The 22,353-nt window shown below is 43.3% G+C and overlaps 1 protein-coding gene across 2 annotated transcripts in view; it reads right to left on the bottom strand.

Moving 5' to 3' along the window:
* The window catches only part of CDH13 (cadherin 13), a 1,164,483-nt gene that overhangs the window by 228,546 nt on the left and 913,584 nt on the right, over positions 1–22,353 (bottom strand). The window lies entirely within an intron of this gene.

Raw genomic sequence — 22,353 nt, 5'->3', positions numbered from 1 at the left:
AGGCAAAGAAGTCAATGGTTTTAGAGAACATGGTGATGAGAGCCATGACTGGGCCCTGGGAAAGCCCAGAAGAGTGGCAGCTAAGCCTGGCTGGGGAGTCAGGGATCTCCTGGAAGAGGGGAGGCTGAATCTGAATTTTGAACAAGCAGGGGTTGGCTGGATGGCAAATGGGGAAAACTGTAAGGACTTTCAGGCACAGGCAGGACAGAAGCACAGAGCCTAGAATTGTATGACACACAGGGAACGGCAGGTGGTAAATCTCCCAGGGATGGAGGGAACGTGGGGAAATGGAGAAAGGATAGGCGAGGGATGAGGGTGGGAATAAGGAGAGCATTTCTCTTTCACTGTGTTTTTGTTTTTCTTGGTTGCTGAGCTTTTCTGGAGGAGTGATTCTTAGGAGCTGAGAGCTCCTTCTCTTCTCTGGGATTCTGCCTCTGGAAGTAACATGCAAAGAACACCAGGCAGATGAAAAATGATGAGCTAGATTATTATCTGAGCAGGTGGTGACAACCCTGAGGGCAGAGTGCTGTCATAAAGTGAGCCGGAGGGCAGGGCTTTGCCTAAGAGTGACCAGAACCTCCCATTAGATGCTCTGCCTGGCCTCATCAGATGGTATGAGGAGGGCAAACCCACGCCTGCTCAGGGCATGGGTGAGTCCAGGAAACAGGAAGCACAGAAGGGCTTGCTGCACCTGGATGGAGAAAGTGGAAGAGGGAGAATGGAGAATGGAGGTGGGGTGCTGCCTTTGAGAGTCAGGGACCTTATCTAACAGTAAATGTGGCTGGAAGGGCGTTTCAGTTTCCCACAATCATTTAGCAACTTGTCTGTCTATGACAGGAGTGAGTAAGGGATTGAGAAAGAAGCTGGAACTCCCATCCCAGCAGGCCACCCCTGCCTCATGGGGGGAAAAGGGCAAATATTCTTTATGCATTGAGGTGCAAGTTAAAGAAAGGGGAGAACAGTCCTTCCTTCCTAGCAAAGGGTGGGTGCTGGGGAACAATGCTGACCCTTCCTTCCACTGCAAGCAGAGGTAACTGGGCTGCTACTATCAAATGTCTGGACATCCCCAAGAAATTGGAAGAGTGCTGTGGTACTGTCAGGCCAATTTAGAGCCCAACACACCATTCAGGGCATCTGAGCAGGTGGCAACTTCCATAGTCCAAGTCAAGAGAGGGATGAACACAGTTCTATAGCCTCGCAAAGCTTCTCACACCTGCTTTACAACTCAACTGAATCCCAGTCTTAAACAATATGGAATGGTGTGCAAATGCTATAGCATGAGAGGTGGGTGCTGAAAGAAGAAAGATCGGACAAGTTACACATTTACAAACTGGTGTCACAAAAGAAAAGTCATAAGCCAGAAAAGAATAAATCAGTTATCACAAAAGAATAAATCAGTTATCAGAAAATAATAAATCAGTTATTACAAAAGAAAAGTCATAAGCCAGAAAAGAATAAATCAGTTAAAAGCAAGGAAGAGAAAGGAGAATGCCCAGAAGTTCCCATGCAGCAGGAAAAAGGGTGAAGAAGGAGATGAAAATCCATCACCTTCACCCACCACATAAAGATCACATTGCTCAGATGTTCCACTGCCTCGTCCTTCCTCTCAGGGAGTTCCGAGAATTCATCCAAGCAGAGAACAGGAGATGAATTAAATGTCACCAAATGTCCTCAAGGAGTGGAATCATTTGTGACAAAGAAGCACTCTTGGGGAAAGAAGAGACTTGATAATCAGTCCTTCCGAAAAACTCTGCAACCAAGAAAAAAAAAAAAAAAAAAGAACAGTGGAAGAGGAACAGAAATCCCAAGGGACATGTGAGGTCAGGGTTGTCAGGGCTGGAGAGAGTGGTCCATGCCTATAGCAGAAATGAGGGCTTCGAGAACTTTTGGATGGCATCCAGCAGGAGTCTGGGGTCAGGGTACTATGAGGGCAATTTTAGCCAGAAACCGAGAAGTAAGCCTTCGGCCAGATCTGAATAATTGCTTTTCTAGAGGACAAGAGTCTGAAAAGGATCACTGGGCCTGAAGAGTATTGGAGAACTACAAATGTGCAAGTGGACCCACAAACCTGGCAGGTGCACGGCAGGGAAGTGATGCAGGGAGAGACTCAAAAGCACTGAGGAGCAAGAGATAAAATGAGAAGTTCCCTCTGCCATGGTGGTCCTGTTTGGTATTTCATTTGTATGAACCAGACTGTTTCTAACTGAAAGAAAAAAAAAAACCAAAAAACAAAACAAAACAAAACAAAACAGTTTGCAGCATTTATTGCAGGACTCAGAGAATTGTGCTGTGGTGGACATGGGGTCTCTGGATCCAGGGCAGAGGAGGGTTGCCTTTCTCTGTCCTCCATACTCTTCTCTCTGGCCTCTGCACAGACTATCCCTGATCCCTGAATGTATCAGACATTATTTTTACCTTTTTGCCACTCGGTTTAAGATTCATCCCTGCTGGGCACAATGGCTCACACCTGTAATCTCAGCACTTTGGGAGGCCGAGGCAGGTGGATCACCTGAGGTCAGGAGTTTGAGACCAGCTTGGACAACATGGTGAAACTCCATCTCTACTAAAAATACAAAAATTAGCTGGGCGTGGTGGCAGGCATCTGTAATCCCAGCTACTCAGGAGATTGAGGCAGGAGAATCACTTGAACCCAGGAGGCAGAGGTTGCAGTGAGCTGAGATCATGCCATTGCACTCCAGCCTGGGTGACAGAGAGACTCCATCTCAAAAAAAAAAAAAAAAAAAAAAAAAAAAAAAAAGAGTCATCCCATATGCCACCCTTTTCAAGAAGCAGCCCCTCCCCTCCTTGCTGCCCCTCGTCTGGGTTTATGCTGATACCTTATTGTCACATTACTTACCCAATCGTTTCCTGATTACTTGCTTTCCTGCCACTTTTCCCTACTAGATTTTGAACTACTTGAAAATACATACTCGGTCCAATTTGCATCTCTGGGGATTCGCCTGGCGCCCGGTACACAGAAGGCACCTGATAAATACCAACAGTTCTACTGATACTCGAAGTACCTCTCAGATGTTTAACACTTACTTGCAAAACACCAGGCATGGTGCTAATTATTTCACACATTTGACCTCATTTAGTCTCATAACTGCTCTGTGAGGAAGGTTCTACATCCCCATTTTGCAGATGAAGAAACTAATGGTTAAGGTTGTTCATTCCAGTCATACAGGCAGGCTGTGAAGACACTGAGTTTCAGACCTGGGTCTCTCAGATTCCAGGATCTGCACTCACAGTAACTTCGTGGAATAAGTAAAATGACCCATCACACGTCAGTTTCTAGATAGTACTGGTGCCAAGTTACCTAGAGACATAGTAGGTCAGCTCTGCCAGGGAGCAGAGGAAAGGCAGAAAAGAGGGCAGGAGGCTTTGGTTTGGGGATAGTTATACGCCACTTGACACTACTGGGTCTGTTTTTCAAGAAGACTTGTCCAGTATATGTACTTATACACACACACACACACACACACACACACACACACACACACGCCTTCCTAAAACTGGTCTTTTCTAGAGGAAACTTGCACTTCAGTCAAAAGGATTCATAAGGCTATATGTAAAATTTCCAGCAAATCAAGCACATTGATTACTAATAGGGACAGTATGAACTGTCACCGCTCCCAAAAGACTTCAGCTTAACCAATTTTAGTTGACATTAAATTCTGAACATCTCAACCCTAATTAATGCATTTGCTCAAAGTCATTCTTTGTCTTTGTACATTGCCTTGAATTTAACCTTTTTTTCAGGATGTAAAATTACAGCTTCAAAAACATTTTTAGCATGTTGTATTTGAAATGAATAAATGCGGTTGTTCGTCTCAGGAGTCCATCCTGGTTCCATGACTGTTTAAAACCTCCAAAAACAATAGCCATTCACTCCAAGTTAGTAATCTTGCACAAAGTCATAATTCAGTAATGCTTCCCCATGTTATTAGGCTCTGTTGGAGGCTCCTAAGAAAAGGAAGCAGCTGGTAGATGCCACTTCTTGCCCCTCTTTGCAAATCCGTGGGCTATTCCTGGAATGTGGCAACAGGGAGAAGTTTGTTCATTAATTCACGCATCATTCACATACTTACTCTGTACTTCTGATCATGAAATGGATCTTATAGACCAGCTAATTCAATCCTCCTTCTATTACAGATGAGGAGACACACCCAGAGAGAAAAGGGGACTTGTGCAAAGGGGACTTGTCCCTCTGCCAGCCTGCCATAAGCTCAGGACAAAATCCAAGTCCTCGTCCCTCTTGGCTACCCACAGTCTAACCGAATCTACAATACTCAGGGTCCCTTATAGTAACAGTAGAATAGCACTTCTAGCTAAGTTTCAGATGCATGTTTATCAAGTCTGGTATTAGTTTTATAGGAATACAGACATGATTTATTTCTTGATGTTCTCCTCCCTTCGACATTACTTTTGTTCTAAGTATCTTCTACTCAAAATAGACAGGCAGAAACCCTCCACGTGGGTAACAGACATCAAAAACATTCTTCACCAAACCTACGTGGCATGAAGGTTGAAGGTTCATTAAGAGCAAAGACAATCTATTCACTTAAGATACATATTATCTCAAATCTTACATCTGTAGGACTATTTATTTTCATGGGTCTCTTCTTACTCATGCAGATTTATGTGTGATTGCCAATCTTTCATGAAATAGGCAAATAGAAATTAAACATCTAAAAATACATAGAATCCAAATGTAACCCACGGTTGTTTCTGAATCCAATTGAGACAATTGCTTCTTGTTCACTGTGGGTTACATAAGAAAAGAAGTTGGTGTTGTTTGCTATTTTTTTTTTTTGCTATATATTTTGCAATTTTTTTCCTATTCTGGTAGTAGAGGTGAACTCCTCTGCTGACACGGGAAGATGAAAAGTTCTTACTCTCTGACAAGGATCCTGACGCACCGTCTAATGCAATCAAGAATTCGATTGCCCTATCCAGGTCAGAAGATTCCAGTTCTGAACTATCCCTTTGGCACCCAGAGTTCCACTTATGTCAGAGCCTCCAAATAAAACAACATGAGACCCTTACAAGGCTGGAGCCCCTGTGCAGACTTTTGCACTAGTCTGAGATCTAAACTGTGGAAGAAACCTGGACATCACCAAGAGCTCTCCAAGGTCCTGGCCATATTCTCTGGACACGGATTTCTCAGAATTCTGCTCTCTGGGATCTTGGCTCTGAGGCACTATCGCTCCACTGGATTCCAACTTGTGACTCTAACCATTTGTATCATTCACCTCCCATCCTCTGGACCTCCGAATTCCCATTTGCTTTTGATGCTCTGTGTTTAGTTTAGTCAGATTCAGACCAGTGGTCGCTTTTAAGGAACTACAAAACGGTGTTGCTACTGAGCTGTGGAACAATGTTGTAGTTGATGATACCATTATAGCAATCACCAGGCACGATTTATTCAGTATATACTATGAACAATAAGAAATTCAGGTACATTATCTCTCAAAATTCATCATCACTTTCTATATTAGGTAGTATCATTTTGGAAATAAGAAAATGAAGGAAATTCTGCTTAAGATCATTGTAGAAAATAAATTAATTTTAACATGTAAAGTACTTAGACCAGTGCTGATAGCCTAGTAAATATTCAATAAATGTTAGCTGGTAATAGTCTTTCTTCTTATATTGTGCTGCTATTGACTTAAATGTAGAGACCTTGCAGAAGGGTAGGAAAATATACTTTGATAGCATGCCCTCCCTTGCTTGAAGTATTTTTTTTTTCTGAGATGGAATTTCCCTCTTGTAGCTCAGGCTGAAGTGCAATGGCATGATCTCAGCTCACCGCAAACTCCGCCTCTCAGGTTCAAGTGATTCTCCTGCCTCAGCCTCCTCACTAACTGGGATTACCAGCATGCGCCACCACACCTGGCTAATTTTTATATTTTTTAGTAGAGATGGGGTTTCTCCATGTTGGTCAGGCTGGTCTCAAACTCCCGACCTCAGGTAAACTGCCCGCCTCAGTCTCCCAAAGTGCTGAGATTATAGGCGTGAGTCACTGCGCCCGGCCTGAAGTCTCTTTTGAGGGAATGAGAGAAGAACTTGAATGAATATTTTTCAAGGGAAGAAAAGAACAGCACACAATCAAAAATGATTTATTGGTTTGGGAGTCACAGAAGGTCTGAGAGGAGAATTAAATAATAATAAAAAAAACCCTCCAGAAAATGTAGCATGAACTTACAGGTGATTATACTTCTTACTTGTTCTAATTTGCTAGACATACCCTTTCCCTTCCAGGTTAATCTGCTCAACCCTCAGCCCCTGAGGGGGCAACCTTATGGAACACGTGTCCTTGCCACAGCACCATGGCTTACTAGGCCAGGGGTGGGCATACCCCAAAGGGAAACCAACTCATATGATTAAGGTTGAGTCAATCATTGTAATCTCTTGGGAATTTGGAATTGAAACTTGGAGAGACTAAGTAAGTAGGTAGCAAGGCAAAAAGATGTCAATACAGAGAAAGAAGCTAAGTAATACCAATGGCAGAGCACACAGAAGGGAGGCCCAGGGACCAATGACCATTTTTTTTCTCATCAACATTATAGAGAAGCAACACTAAGTGAAACTCTAAATAGTAGATCTTTAGGAGTTGCTCATCTTGTATAAATGAAACTTTGTACTTGTTGACTAACACCACACCAATCCCCCTCTCCCAACCCCCCAAAACCATTTTCCCACGCAGCTGCCATGAGTTTGACCATTTTAGATTCATCGCATATGTGGTATCATGCAATATTTGTCCTTTTGAATCTGCCTTATTTCACTGAGCATAACATCCTCCATGTTCATCTACGATGTTGCAAATGGCAGGATTTTCTCCTTTTTAAAGGCTGAGTAGTGTTTCATTGCATTACCTATCAAATGCAACTTTTATCTTTGTAGCATTAGGTTTCAGAGCTGGAAACTATGAATAAAAGTAAGAGAGAAGAATTTTGCCCAATCAGAACTATGAATATGTGTATTACGTTCCAAACTCCATGAGAGGGAGACCTCTCCTATCTCGTTCATGCCTTTGCTCAGCTCTTGTCCAGGGACTAACACAGAGTAGCTACTCAATCGGTATTTATCACATAAAGAACTAAGGAGACAATGGGTTCTATAAAAAGGAGCTGGGGTGCTGCAGGAAGTTGACGAGATTTGGGTTTCATGAGTTCCAAATCTGCTACTGTCAGTACGGGATGTATCAGGCAATGAAGCCTCCATCGTTTGAATAACCAACATGTATATCGGCCGAGTGTTTGATCTGATTTAATCTTTTATTTTTTTATTTTTAAAAATAAAAGAATTAGAAAACTAATTATCAATCAGAGAATTTGGGCAGGCACGAAAGCACCAAGTTTCAAAAAGACGCTGTGGTGCCTTCGGCTTCTTGGCTTCCAATCCCTGTTCTTTGGGACAGTAGGAAAGTTGCTTGGCCAATCTGTGCTTCTTATCTGGAAAACCGTTGGAATTAAGGTGAAAAGTAGGTAGAATTAAGTTGTCTACCTCAGAGTTTTCAATTTTTCTTTTCTTTCTTTTTTCTCTTTTCCCTTCCCTTCCCTCCTCCCTCCTCTCTTTTCTTTTCTTCTTCCCCTTCCCCTTCCTCTCTTTCCTTCTTCTTTCTTTCATTCTTTCATTCTTTCTTTCTTTCTCTCGTGTTTTGCTCTTGTTGCCCAGGCTGGAGTGCAATGGCATGATCGTGGCTGACCACAACCTCTGCCTCTCAGGTTCAAGCGATTCTCCTCCCTCAGCCTCCTGAGTAGCTGGGATTATAGGCACACACCACCATGCCCGGCTAATTTTGTATTTTTAGTAGAGACAGGGTTTCTCCATGTTGGTCAGGCTGGTTTTGAACTCCCAACTTCAGGTGATCCACCCACGTCGGCCTCCCAAAGTGCTGGGATTACAGGTGTGAACCATCACTCCTGGCCTTCAGGCTTTCAAATAAAAATTAAAGATGATGGTACATATGAGGTGATCAACACAGTGCCTGGCTCATCATAACAACTCACAACATTATTATTCACTATCTTCACCCACAGAACTGCTTCCTTAACTTTTCAGAATACAGTCTTTGCATTTCTCTGTCTTTACTCTACCCTCCTAGATCCTGGCAGCAGATCTTAACACGATAGCAGTTTTTAAAAGAAAGGAGTTCACCTTCCCTTTAGCTCCCACCAGGAGCTCCTGGAGAGGGCTCCAGCATGACTAATTTATGAGATGCTGGCCCCACTGAGGGAGGTGAGCCTGTGGTCCTCCACAGTGTTGGACACTGACCTCTCTGTCTGCCCTGGTGTCACAGATACAGAGGACCTGATGTGACTGTGGACACCCAGCTTCGGATACCAGCACACTAGCCATGACCACAGATCCAGTTTTCCCACCTACCCACGTGGGTAAATTATTTAAAGATGTACCTTTTCCCTGAAGTTACTTCTCTGTTGCTCTCATTAATTCACAACAAGGGCCCACATGAGTTACGGTAAGTACTAGGTATTGCAACAAAATTGAAATGATGTCAACTAAATTAATTGGAACACTAACACTCAAATAAAGGCAATTTAGCTTTTGAAAAAAAAGGGAAATAAAAGTTCCACTTGCATTCATAAATGTTACATGTAGACTCAGATGCCTCTCTGACTATATGCAGATTTAAAACATAAATTATTTAAGGTGCCCAAGACCTGTGGTCCACGTTGCTTATTCTAAGGCAGTGACACATACATTATACATACATTATTCATGCATTAGGCACCCAGCGATATTGCCCAAGGCACAATCAGTCAGGGAAGAAGTTGTTGCACATAAGAGACAAATCTAAATGCTCTTAAATTCCCCATTTTTTTTTTTTTGCCTTCAAGCTTTGTTTTTGATGGAAGTATCTTTCATAGATGTTTGTGGCTGCTGGGAAAGACTCTTTAGAAACATCAACCCTCTCTGCTAACCGGTACCGCCCAGATCCAATCTTACCACTACAACCTGCCAATATCCCAATAAACAATGTAGGTTCACTCTTAAATCTTCAGGGATTGCAGAAAGCAAATGTGATGGTCTCAAACTCCAGCCCCTTCTACAAGAGGTGACATCTTATGTTCAGCCAGAAGGATTCTTGTCAGTGTAGCAAAACTCATCTGCCTCAGGAAGAAAGGAGCCCTGCAGATTTTGTGAGCATTGGTGGGTGCCCTTTTTATACAATGCTGTACAATCATCGATTTCCCAGTGCTCGATGCCCCCCAGGTCTCAGCAAACAGCCAAGAAAATGAACCTTGTCTGTGGAAGTGACAGATGTATAGCTCCTTCACCCCAGAGACCCTGAGCAGTTCCTCTTTTATATTGTTTTTATCTGGAAATCTCTGTCACTCAAAATGATCGGAACATGTACCCTAATTGCCTCTCTACTCACCCTAAGTCCCAGGTGGCCGGTAAAGTCTGAAATTGGGTGCTACTAGGGTCAAACTGGTATCACAAATGGGCATTGAGATGAAAGGCACCAACCAAGTAACAGTAATATCTAGGAAGACGGCAAGTCCCTGCTGCTTATCTCCTACTGAGACACCTCCCAGTACCTCCCAGACTCAACTCCAGGGCGTTTCCTACAACAAAGCGCAAGGCGGGTATGTCACCCTGAAAGCCTGATGGCTGACTTTTAGATGTCCCCGTTTCTGTATCTGTACTGTTTCAGAAAGGCTTACAGAGAGCTTTACTTGCTTCAACATAGAATAGTACATATAATGTCACCTATCAGTAACATATTCTATCATACACACAGAACAGTGGCCCCCAATCTTTTTGGCATAAGGGACCAGTTTTGTGCAAGGCAATTTTTCCACAGACCAGGGTTGGGATGGTTTTGGGATGATTCAAGCACATTACATTTATTGTGCACTTTATTTCTATTATGACTACATTGTAATGTATAACAAAATAATTATACAACTCACCATAATGTAGAATCTGTGGGAGCCCTGAGCTTGTTTTCCTTCAACTAGATGGTCCCATCTGGGGGTGATGGGAGACAGCAATAGATGATCAGGCATTAGATTCTCATAAAGAGCACACAACCTAGATCCCTCATACATGCAGTTGACAAGAAGGTTCATACTCCTATGAGACTCTAATGCTGCCACTAATCTGACAGGAGGAGGAGCTCAGGCAGTAATGGGAGTGATGGGGAGTGGCTGTGAACACAGATGAAGCTTCGTTCGCTCACCCACTGCTCACCTCCTGCTGTGTGGCCTGGTTGCTACAGGTCTGGGGGTCGAGGACCCCTGATGTAGAAGAATCGGCTGAGAGTTGTCATTATGGTTATTAGCTATCATGAAAATCTGTAGACAGGATGACAGAGGCACAGGGATGGAGGGACACAGCCTAGGAGACATTTCAACATTTCCTTTGCTGTAAAGTTCCCTGGCGTCAGCTGAGACTGTGAACATTTCTTCTTGCCTAAGTGTGGCGTGAAGTGTGGGATGCCCCATGACAAGATTACCTCTCTGTTAGGTAAGTTATCGAAGTCAGGCCAATATCGATTCTAAGTGACATTCTTGATGTTGTGGAAACAGTTTCTGTTTCTCTCCATGTCCCTTGATTTTTGAGAAATACAGAAATAGAGACAAGGAGAAAAATTTGATGAACTTAGGCTGTGGATTCAAATCCTATCAGAGCCACTTAAGGGCTTTGTGATTGGGGATGAGTTATTTGACCCCTCCCAGCTTCATTTTCCTCATCTTTGAACTGGGTACAACAACAACTTTGGCTTTACTTGGCTGATTGACCACCTCATGTGAGAATGTGTGTTGCCTGCTTTGCATCCTGCTTGGTGCATAATTGCTGCAATTTGTTCATGATGATGGTGAGGACTGTGGTAGATTTAGACGAGGCACTTGACCTGTATTTGCCTCCTCCTCCTGCTTCCTTACACTATCTTTGCAGAATCTCCCTTACCATTTAAAAACATGAACAAGGATTTTTAGGGCTCGTTTACTCCAGAGACTATGAAGTCCTTATCAAAATAACAATAGTTAAAAATGATAGTTTATCTGATTTGATGCTAGACCCAAACTGTCTCTAAGCCCCTCTTAATGTTTGAGTTTGAACGCTGCTGCAGGCAGACACAACAGGAAAGACTAACTATTTTACTGTGCCTGCATGATTTATCTCATTAAGTCTTTTTGTAAAGTCATTTAAAATTAATACTGTTGCATAGTTTGAGTCACTGGGAAAGGTAGGGAAACAGTTAAATCCTCTGGGTACCAGTGTTGCTTCCCCCGGGCCATAGCTTTGTCTATCTCCAATAAGCCCATGATTCCAAAACCATTTGCCATTGAAAAAACATAAGAAGTTGATAGAAACAGAACGGAACACTCTTGATGGATTTTTCATGTACAGTGCTTGTAACTGTCTAAGGAGTTTACAATTCTCAACTGCAAAATATTTTGCTTTCTGGAGTTGGGGGCAGAGAGGCTGTCCAACATTAGCCAAACTGCCATATTCTGCTTAAAATCAGATTTAATGACACCTCTTCTGATGGACTTTCCAAACTATCCCCCAAACAGATTGCACTTCTCAAAAAGTCAGAATGGTTCCATGTAGCCTTGGGCTTATCGACTGGTTTTCTCCACTTATGCTAAGTATCATACATCATGTTTTAACTTTACATCTGGAAATCCCTCTTATAAAATCACGTGTAATTCAGTCAACTAAGTGCTCACATAAATCTTTTGGCTTTTCCAGTGAACACTGGAAATCCAAGCACCGGCAAAGTCTGAAATTCACATAAAAAGATGTCTTTTCAGACAGCACTTCTCAAATTTTAATGTGAATATGAATCACCTGGGGAATCAGTTAAACTTCAAACTGTGACTCCACAGGCAGAGTCTGAGTTTCTGAAAGTCTCAAAAACTTCCAGGTGTTTTCAGTGTTGCTGGTCCATGGACTGTACTTTGAGCAGCAAGGTTCTAAGATACTTCCATGTCTGTTTCTGTGCTTGAGTTTACCACTGTACAAACCATGGTCTCCATGAACATTGTATACCAACTTGTCACTCTGCTACATGGAAATATCTCCCCTCTTCCAAGCTGCTCAACTGTCTGGTTGATGAAGTACCAGAGTAGCTCTCTCTCTCTGTATACAAGGTGGTCAGTGAGGGGCTGCAAGCTGGTAGATCTTGACTTGTTTTTTCACTCAATGGCTCCTACCCTCCACCCCTGGCCCTGCAGGGTTCTGTCTGTCTGGCACAGGGGTGGCCTCAGGAAGCATCAACCTAAATAACAAAGAGGGAGAGGTTCTCTACAAAAAGAAATATTCAGGCATAGGGAAATGCAATGGGAATAAGTGTGCTGCAGTAACTTTGTGTGTGTGTGTGCAGGGAGGTAAAGAAAGACAAACGTTTTTGAAGGAAAAAATGAGGAAGATTACATAATTGCTTTGAAATAGTTATTCTTGGCTACGAAGATCAATAATAAGGGTGACATCAGTCTGCGCTTGGACAGGCAGTCGCTGGGCAGATGTCCTTGCAGAAGTATTTGTGTCTCTGTGTGTGTGTGTAAGGTTGTGATGGTCTTTGTGCAAGGTTGTGGTTTTCGCAGAGTCTTTTGTGACAGTTTTTGTTATCAGGCATCCAAGTGTGAGACTCCCCTCTTCATAACCCTCCTCAGCTCATTTTTCAGGACTTTAAATTGATTGTTAATTTTTTAAAAAATGTTTTAACATAAGTGGCTTCATTTTGATTCTGACAGCTTTTGCAGAAGTTAGTGTTTCCTTCCTTCACAGCCATGCTGATATTTTTCTTCTCTACTTTCCATTGGCAACTTATCGTTGCCTCCATCACCATTATATGCTCCTTTCTACGCCTCCCTTTAAATATTTTGTTTTCCTATCTCTTCTTCCATCTCATTTCGGTTTGGCTTTCTGTTGCCTGCCAGAACATCCTCCTGTCTCCAGGGACCCTGTGATTTTCGGGCTGGAGTTCAGATTTTGGCTCTCCTCCATTATCTATTTTTTTTAAAATAAGTGTTCACTGCTTCTTTTCTTTTCTGCCCAATAGGATTTTACCTTCTATTTCTATTCCCTAGTTTGGAAAGATCTAGAAAGCAAGATTCACAGACAGAAATGGCATTACTGCACTGAGGTCTAATGTATAATCTCCTAAAATGATCACACCTTTTGACTTAGTAATTCCATTTCTAGGCATTATTAAGAAAATAGGCAGAAACACAGACAAATATATCTGCACAAGAATGTTCACTGCAGAACTGTTTATAATACCTATAAAAGAAACAAAATTATCTATAATAAATCGGTGGTTAAGTAAACAATAGTTTGTAAAAATGGTGAATATTATATTGGCATTTAAAAACCATGACTTTGGGCTAGGTTCGGTGGCTCACGCCTGTAATCCCAGCACTTTGGGAGGCCAAGGCAGGCGGATCACCTGAGGCCAAGAGTTCAAGACCAGCCTGGCCAACATGGTGAAATCCGTCTCTACTAAAAATGCAAAAATTAGCCTAGTGCGGTGGTGGGTGCCTGTAATCCCAGCTACTCAGGAGACTGAGGCAGGAAAATGGCTTGAACCCAAGAGACAGAGGTTGCAGCGAGCCGAGATCGCCTCTGAACTCCAGCCTGGGTGACAGAGCAATACTCCATCTGAAAAATAAAACTAAAACGACAACAAAAAATCCCATCACTTTGATGTCTACAGGGCAGGTAAAAATGTTCATGAAAGTTACATGAAAGAATATAACTAAACAACGTTGTATATATTAAAATTCCAGCATTATAGGAAAAACATACGCTTGGGAGGCCAAGGAGGGCGGATCATGAGGTCAGGAGATCAAGACCATCCTGGCTAACATGGTGAAACTCCATCTCTACTAAAAATACAAAAAAATAGCCAGGCATGCTGGCGGGCGCCTGTGGTCCCAGGTACTTGGGAGGCTGAGGCTGGATAATGGCGTGACCCTGGGGGGCAGAGCTTGCAGTGAGCCAAGACTGGGCCACTGCACTCCAACCTGGGCAAAGAGCGAGATTCCAGCTCAAAAAAAAAAAAAAAAAAAAAAAAAAAAAAAGAAACAAAAAGAAAAACATGCATAGTAAAGAGCTAGCAAGAAACACTCATTAGTTACTAATAGTTTTCTCTGGATGGTGGGATTACAGATGTGAATTTTATAACTTTTGTATTTCCTGTGTTGCCTACAATGAAACTAGATTCCTTTATCTTCCTATAAAAAGTCTTTTTATTTCAATTTAGATATTACATCCCAATCATGGATAATTTTAACTCTTGGAATGTTAGGACTGCTCTGAACTTACATTGGAGTTTCCACCGAATACCATAAAATGCTACATTGAACAGCTGTAATAAATGCTTCCTAAGCAAAAATGTTTACAATAACCACAGTCTTTTTTTTTTTTTTTTTTTTTTTTTTTTTTGAGACGGAGTCTCACTTTGTCACCCAGGCTGGGGTGCAGTGATGTGATCTTGGCTCACTGCAACCTCCACCTCCCGGGTTCAAGCGATTCTCCTGCCTCAGCCTCCTGAGTAGCTAGAATTACAGGCACGTGCCACCACTCCTGGCTATTTTTTGTCATTTTAGTAGAGATGGGGTTTCAACATATTGGTCAGGCTGGTCTCGAACTCTTGACCTTGTGATCTGCCTGCCTCCACCTCCCAAAGTGCTGGATTACAGGCATGAGCCACTGTGCCGGGCCAATAACCATAGTCTTTTAAAGAGTGAACACAGGCATGGTATGTTTTCTTCTTTCCCCTGAAATACAGTAATCTCTTTGCCAGGTTTCAACATTCTTTCTTTAGTGACAAATTCATTTAAGATGCAATTCCTCAACTGGCTAGCAAACTAGCTTGACTATTTTGGGCATAATTACAGATAATTAGGCAGCTTCTTAGAGTAATGTGACTTTCTACTCACTGCAAAAAAAGTAATTTGCACTTTCAGTGTGAATCTCTTCTGTCTCTATATTCTGCAGTATCAACATTTTGCATCTCCCCTATTAGTTAATGCCTGACTAGGAAATGGAGGGCCATGCCAGGGTGATGTCTTGAGAAAGAATTTATCATGTGAGCACCAGTAATTGGTGCACCCTCCACTGGAACACTCAGTTACAGGAGTTGCCAGATTGGCATTTCCTTGTGCATATGTCTTAGTTATTTCCTGGTAGGATAATGGCTTTAGACATAAGCAACTGGGTTCTGGCCTCCCACTCTGGCCTCCCTCAAACTATGCTCTTCTCCATGGCACAAAGAGTCCCCAGGACCAAGAGAATATGCCCAACTAGGTCCATAGGCCCCTTTCTAGATCACACCCTGATGCTCATGTACCTGGAACCCCAGAATTCACTGTCTAAAGGACAAAGGGCACTCAGTCTTCCCTGGACAGGGACATATCATTTATCCCAAGGTGGGAGGTGGCAGAGTTGCTAAATTATTTTCTTAGTATTCCCCTGGAATGAATCAATTTATTATCCATCCAATTACTTCTTCCATTCATTTTGTCATGCATCTAATCTATTTCTTATTAACCCACTAACCAACCCATCCATCCACCTATCCACTTATCTACCCATCCATCCATCTATCCATTCATCCATCCATTTTTTCTTTCAACTAACATTAAGTAATTATGTGCAAGGAACCATATTAGTTGCTGGAAGGAACAGTGAAAAAGATGTTATGGCCTCTGACTTGACACCTTCATAGGCCAGTAGGTGAGATGGGTAGACAAACTGACAATTCAAGTACAAAGTGATGAAAAATGGAAGAAAGGAAAGGGAGAGGCATTTTTTTCTCCAAGGGAGGACAAGAATCAGAAAAGGGTCCCCAGATGACACATCTTAAACAAAGACAGTGTTTTGCTAGGAAAAAAAGAGAAGCTTGGACGTCCAGCCTGAGTGGATACATGAGCAAAGACTAGGAAACATGAAGATGCAGGGTGGGTGTTTGAAAGGTAAGACATGACACGCAGTGAAGCACTAATGCGTGCACTGACATGAAGTGAACCCAAGGCTAGGAGGTGGGTTGTCATGGCCTAAAAGATATCTATGGCCAAATAACACTTGTTGACTTTGATTATGTAAAGCAGGGTTGTAACATGATGAGATTTATATGTTAAAATAATTAAGCCAGGTGCAGTGGCTCATGCTTGTAATCCCAGCACTATGGGAGGCCGAGGCAGGTGGATGACTTGAGGTCAGGAGTTTAAGATCAGCCTGGTCAACATGGTGAAACTCCGTCTCTACTAAAAACACAAAAATTAGCCAGGTGTGGTGGTGTACACCTGTAATCCCAGCTATTTGGGAGGCTGAGACATGAGAATTGTTTGAACCCAGGAGGCGGAGGTTGCAGGGAGCTGAGATCATGCCACTGCATTCCAGCCTGGATGATGGAGTGAGACGCTATCTCAAAGATAGATAGATAGATAAATAAATGACTTAAGAGGGCCATGGAACACAGATGGGGGTAGGCTTACTCATCAGAAGACTACTTGGGAGACACAGATTGGCTTCAGAGAAAGAAGACAAGGGAGAAATGTTAGAGATTTATTCCTGGGATGGAATATGCAGAGCTTGGTGGGGAAGGGAGAGAGAGGAACGTAAGTCAACTTAGATTTCTAGCTTGAGAGGTTAGGCTTACCATCAGTGAAAAAGGACAATCCTGGAAGTGAAACAGGCTAAGGAAGGCAGCTTCCAACTCATTCACTGCTTCATCGATTTAACAGACGTTTATTGAATGGCCGCTATGTGTCAGCAACAAAGGATACAACAGTGAACAAAATAGACGTGATCTCTGCCCTCATGGAACTTTCCATGAGGTTTCACAAGGAAAGCTTTTCTAGGTATTCATCAGAGGCATCAGTATCTTTCCCCATCTTCATGTGTCCACAGCTGCATCAGCAGGAATCCCCCACCACGCTGGTTTGCATGCATGAGCCAACGCTTCCATTATGAGCAGAATTTGCCATCGGATTAACTGCTTGGCAGTTGACCTCCTATCAATCAATTGTCTCTATCATTAAGACACTGCCGCCAGCAACGTTCAATCACCAAATGTCACTGATGGCTCCATGCCACACGTTACCTCTGTCACTCCTCACAGGAGGATTAAGACATCACAGCAGATGCTGGAAAGCTTCACCAGACGTACTGACAACTTCCGTTAGCGCCCCCTGGCTGAAAATGGCTTCTTTGGGAGAATGTTTTGAGTTCACCATGGCTTCAAACTCCTGCTGGACAGCTGACCGAGAGATTCCACAGGTATTTTGTTTGTCCCTGTCAAGTACTTGGGGCTTCACGAATGTTTGAGCACCAATGCACACAGCCACGTTGGAGAATGCACTTCCCCTGGCAAAGTGCATCCTGTGGTCTAAAGTTGTGAATCTTGAAGAGTCAGAACAAGTTGTCACCCCTGCACCAGAAGGCAAGAGCATCTTCGACTTTGAGCCACTGGTGCTACTTAGTGTTTTTGGCTTGGTCAGCTAAATGTGGCAAACCCTGTCTCCTTTCTGTATGAACAATCCAGATTGTGTCAGCAAGATGAGCAGGAAAGACTGGCACGCATACAGTTAAAACCTCCAAAAGAATCTTCCCCTCTCTGTGTCTCTCTCTTTCACCTCCTGCCACCAACAGTTACAAATGCCTTGATTACAGTAATGAGCTTTTGTATCACTCCTGCTTCCACCTCTCCTGGAAAGGATTACAGTGAACGCCTCTTTCTTTAGTTGACAAGTTTTGCTTTGCCTTTCTCTTATTGGAAATTCAATGTGGTAGCATTTTCATTAACTTGATTTCTCATGCTGAGCGTTTTTTTTTTTTGTTGTTGTTGTTGTTGTGTTTGAGTGTAGAGAAAAATGATGCAAGAAATAAAGCTATGGTCCCAGTGCTACAGGAGTGGGGGTAGGGGGTGCTCTGTGCCAGAATATGATCATAAGCCAGACTGGGGACCCCAGAAGGGGACCCTCGAGGGCACAAGCAGGTGAAGCATACGGCAGCCTACAACTGGCAGCAGGCAGCCTGGGGCCCACATCCCTCTACCACGTTCCCCTTGATACAGGCTGCTCAGCTTGCACACACTTAATATGATCAAAATGCTGATGTGGTACTTTCTTCTGAAACTTCTTTCCTTTCTAACGGATATTTTACTTTCAAGTAGGTGCTTTGCACAAAGGAAGAAAGAGAGGTGGGGTAAAGCAGAGAGAGGTGACTTGGAGAGTGGGATGTTTTCTGGGAACCAACTCACAGGTGCTCCTGTGGGCTCTCCTAGGTGAGACCCAAGGACTCCATCACAGCTTGTCGGCGTCCTTCCCCGCAAAGGCCCTCCAAGGACCGAGCTCCGTTAACAACAAGTGAACCAAGGTTCAGCGCGGCTCTCACCAGGTCACCTGGGTCTCTTCCTGCTCCTCTGAGCTTTCAGAGCGCTCTTGATCCGTCAGAGTGCTGACAAGCACACAGCCACACAGGGAAGGAAATTATGCAGATGAGGGGAATAAATCACACTTCTTCCTCAGTTTTCTTAAGGAGAAAATGACACACAAGGGGGCAAATAAAATATTCAAATGAAATTCTATTGAAGGCTTTCTTTTACCCTTATCTATTTTGCTACAGTGATGGCAGGAAAACCCTTCTAATGCAAGGACCATAGGTTTCTCTTCAAGGGCAGAAAAAAGAGGGGTGGAATATTGGAAGGTAGGGGGTTGGAGGTGAGAATCCAGGTTAAGGTGACTGGAAACTTCATTAACAGAGAAAAGAAGGCTGCCTTCTCGGGGATAGTGAAAATTTAGGAAGAAAAACCATCTCCTCACTTGGACGTCTCCAAATGCCTCAGAAACCCATCTTGTGGTCTCCACCGACACCACATTCCCCTTGTAAAAGAACTGGCTATCCAGGGTCCCAAGATCTCAGAGAATGGCATGACCTTTCACCTTGTTAGCAAGACAAGACCCAAAAGTCACCTCTGACACTGCATCTCTGATCTTTCTACAGCTGAAGCCAGGTTTCTCAATCACTGCACTATTGACATTGGGGCCAGATAAAGCTTTGCTGTTGGGGGAGGGGCTGCCCCGTGCATTGTAGGATATTTAGCCACATCCCCAGTTTTTACCTATGAAATGCTAGCAGCATCCCCTTCCCACCAATTTCCCAGCCAGTTGCAACCACCAAAAAATACCTGGATATTTCCAGGTGTTCCTTGGAAGACACAACTGTCCCTGGTTTAGGGCCATTGAGCTAAATAAGCCATCCCCAAGGCCCGTTGAGTGTGCCTCCTAAATATCGCCTGAATCTGTCTACTTCTCTCCACCCTGGCACCCCCACTGGGTTTAAGTGATCATTCTCTCCCACCTGGACACCTGCTCTTGGCAACTTCCCATCCCCCTCCTTCCGGCTCCAATCTATCCTACAGTGAACAGGCCAGGTGATAATCCCAGACTCAGCTCTTCACACACCATCTCACCACCAAAATCTCTCAAAAGCTTTCGTGTGCTCTGCAGATACCAAGGAAGATTCCTAGCAGAGCTTACAGAACTCAGCCTTGGTCTGCCTGGTCTGCTGTCTTATACCATTTCCCTTCCCCAGCAGCTCCTGATGCCCCAGGATAGCTTCTGCAGGCCACAGCTTCCCACTACAACACCCTCCTCACTCCTTCATCTACTTCAGCCTTGGAGGTCAAGGCTCAACAGTGACTTCATTCTACCATGAAGACACATGCACTCATATGGTCATTGCAGCACTATTCACTATAGCAAAGACATGGAAGCAACTGAAATGCCCATCAACTGTAGACTGGATAAAGAAAATGTGGTACATATATACCATGGAATACTATGCAGAATGAGATCTTGTCCTTTGCAGGAACATGGATGGAGCTGGAGGCCATTATCCTTAGCAAACTAACCCAGGAACAGAAAACCAAATACTGCATGTTCTCACTTATAAGTGGGAGCTAAATGATGAGAATGCATGGACACACAAAGGGGAACACCACACACTGGGGCCTACTTGAGGGTAGATGGTGGAAGGAGAGAGAAGATCAGAAAAAAACAACTATTGGATACTTAGTACCCAGGTGACAAAATAATCTGTACACCAGACCCCTGTGGCATGAGTTTACCAACATAACAAATTTGCACAAGTATCCCTGAATCTGAAATGAAAGTTAAAAAATAGATTAAAACAACAACAGTCACTTATCCAGGGTCCTGGACTTCCCACATCCTCCTGGGTCCAGGCTCACTGCTATGTACTCTTGAAGCCCCATTGCCTTTCCTTCTTAGCTTTTACCATACTCTATAATTCCACACTTATTTGTGCCATCATTCGATTAAAGTTTGCCTCCCCCACTAGATGGTTATCAAACTCCTTCATTCTCCCGGCAGCTTGCACAGTGCTTGATGCGTTCACCTTTATGGAAGAAATTGAACACATGGAGATGACTTGATGGATTAAAATTCAAGCCAACTGTGGTCCTTGAAGTTGAAGCCAGGCTGTTCAGGACCAGAGGTGTCCCTTTCACTCCCTGTGTTTGCTGTGCCTTCATTCATTCATTTCTTCATTTTGCAAGTCTTTTCAGAGTACCTACTGTGTGCCAGATGCAAACAGATTGGCACTTGAATCTTTCAGAAAGACAGACATGGCCATGGGGCTGCAGCGCCCTCTGTCTAGTGGCACCAACTGACATTAACCGAATAACAATAGTGTAATAAGTACTATGAAAGGGCGCTGCTGATATGCAGATGGCTGGTGTTTTCTCTGAGGTCAGGGAGAGAGAAGCTAAACACAACCCTCTCTCCACATCACTGGGTTTCCCAGAGTAGGAGTTGAATTTGAGTAAAGATCAGAGACATGGCATAAGACGTTAGTTACACCAGACCTCATCAGTCATGGCACCAATCCCAAGATGTTATCTGGCACTTAAATTGCATTTCCTAAATGTAATTTTCAAACTTTGTTTCCAGAACGTCTTGAACCCAAAGGAAAGAAAAAAAATAGCTATTTTCTTCTTTGATTAAAAAAAACCCAGTAGCATGGCTAACAAATGCATAACAGGTACAACTGAAAATAAAGTTTTAAGTTAAATTAAACGAAGTCACTTGAGCCATCACTTGTGGCTACCCGCTGCTATGCACGAATTCCAGACAAGGTACTGGGGATGCCAAGAGTCTGGGGATGCCAAGAGGGCCACCCTCCAGGAGTTCAGAGCCTCTGAGAAGGGAAGAGTTGGTGAGGTATCTGCCAAGACATCCCAGGCTCTATACTTGGAGGATGGATGCCTCCCTCTCATTATTCAGGTTTTAGCCCAAACCTCACCTCACAATGGCTCTTTCTGATTGCCTCATCAAATATCACTCTTCACTCTGCCAATTTCACTCTTTCTCATCACTCCATATTTTCCTTAGAGCACTTATCACTTCTGAACTTCTTAAGTATTAGCTTATGTTTTATTTCATATTTGTTCCCCAGCTAGAACATAGACTCTATGCTTTCCTGTTCACCTCCACACCCCAATGCTTAGAACAGCTCCTGGTAGGTAGTTGTCATTGAATGAATGAATGAATGAATGAATATGCTCAAAGAAAGGGAGCCATGAATTCTCCCTGGGGAAGTTGAGGAAAGCTGCAGACAGGAGGCAATATTTGAACATGGTCTTGAAGTAGGAGTTGGAGCTAGCCTGGCAGATAAAGGGTGGGCAGATAAGGAGGGCTTGCTTGATATAAATATTAACACACAAGAAGACAGAGCAGGGAGAGGAACTATATGTAGAGTCTAAAGGATGGCAGAGGAGGTCTGGTAGACAGCTAATGGATTAAAATTAACCTGCAGCCCTTTTCATTAGAAGGACTTTGCTTCCATCACTGTAACAAAATAGGCAAGGGTAATGGACTGGAGGCTGGGGCAGGTTGTGAACAGCCATGAAAGCCTTGTCCAGGCAGTAGACTTTCCCCTCTCTGGACATTGCAGACAATGAGACTTCTTTAAGCATGAGAAAGATGCAGCTGGATCTGCAATCTGCAAATCCTCCTCTAGTGTCCCAATAGAATGAAGCTGGTTATGGTGAAAATTAATGAATCTTCCCCTGGAGAGAGGAACATAATTTGTAAATATCTAATTTAGCACATCCACAAATTTTTTCCTTCTTCATTAACATCAGCAATCTTTAAAACTCCTTAACTCTTACTGTGAAGTCCTCCTAGTCACTGGGTATGTCAGATGGTGCTTGGAGGGTTTCTACATCTTCCCATCCAAGGGTCATGTGGGATTTAACATTGAACAACTTCTAAGAAGGGCTAAGGAGCTGAAGGACTAATTAAATCCTGGTTGGGTAAAGAACACGAGCTCTAACAG

This window comes from Macaca thibetana, chromosome 20 (assembly GCF_024542745.1).
Source record: "Macaca thibetana thibetana isolate TM-01 chromosome 20, ASM2454274v1, whole genome shotgun sequence".
Classification (NCBI taxonomy): domain Eukaryota; kingdom Metazoa; phylum Chordata; class Mammalia; order Primates; family Cercopithecidae; genus Macaca; species Macaca thibetana.
Note: the sequence above shows the minus strand (reverse complement) of the source record. Positions and strands in the feature narration are given on the sequence as shown.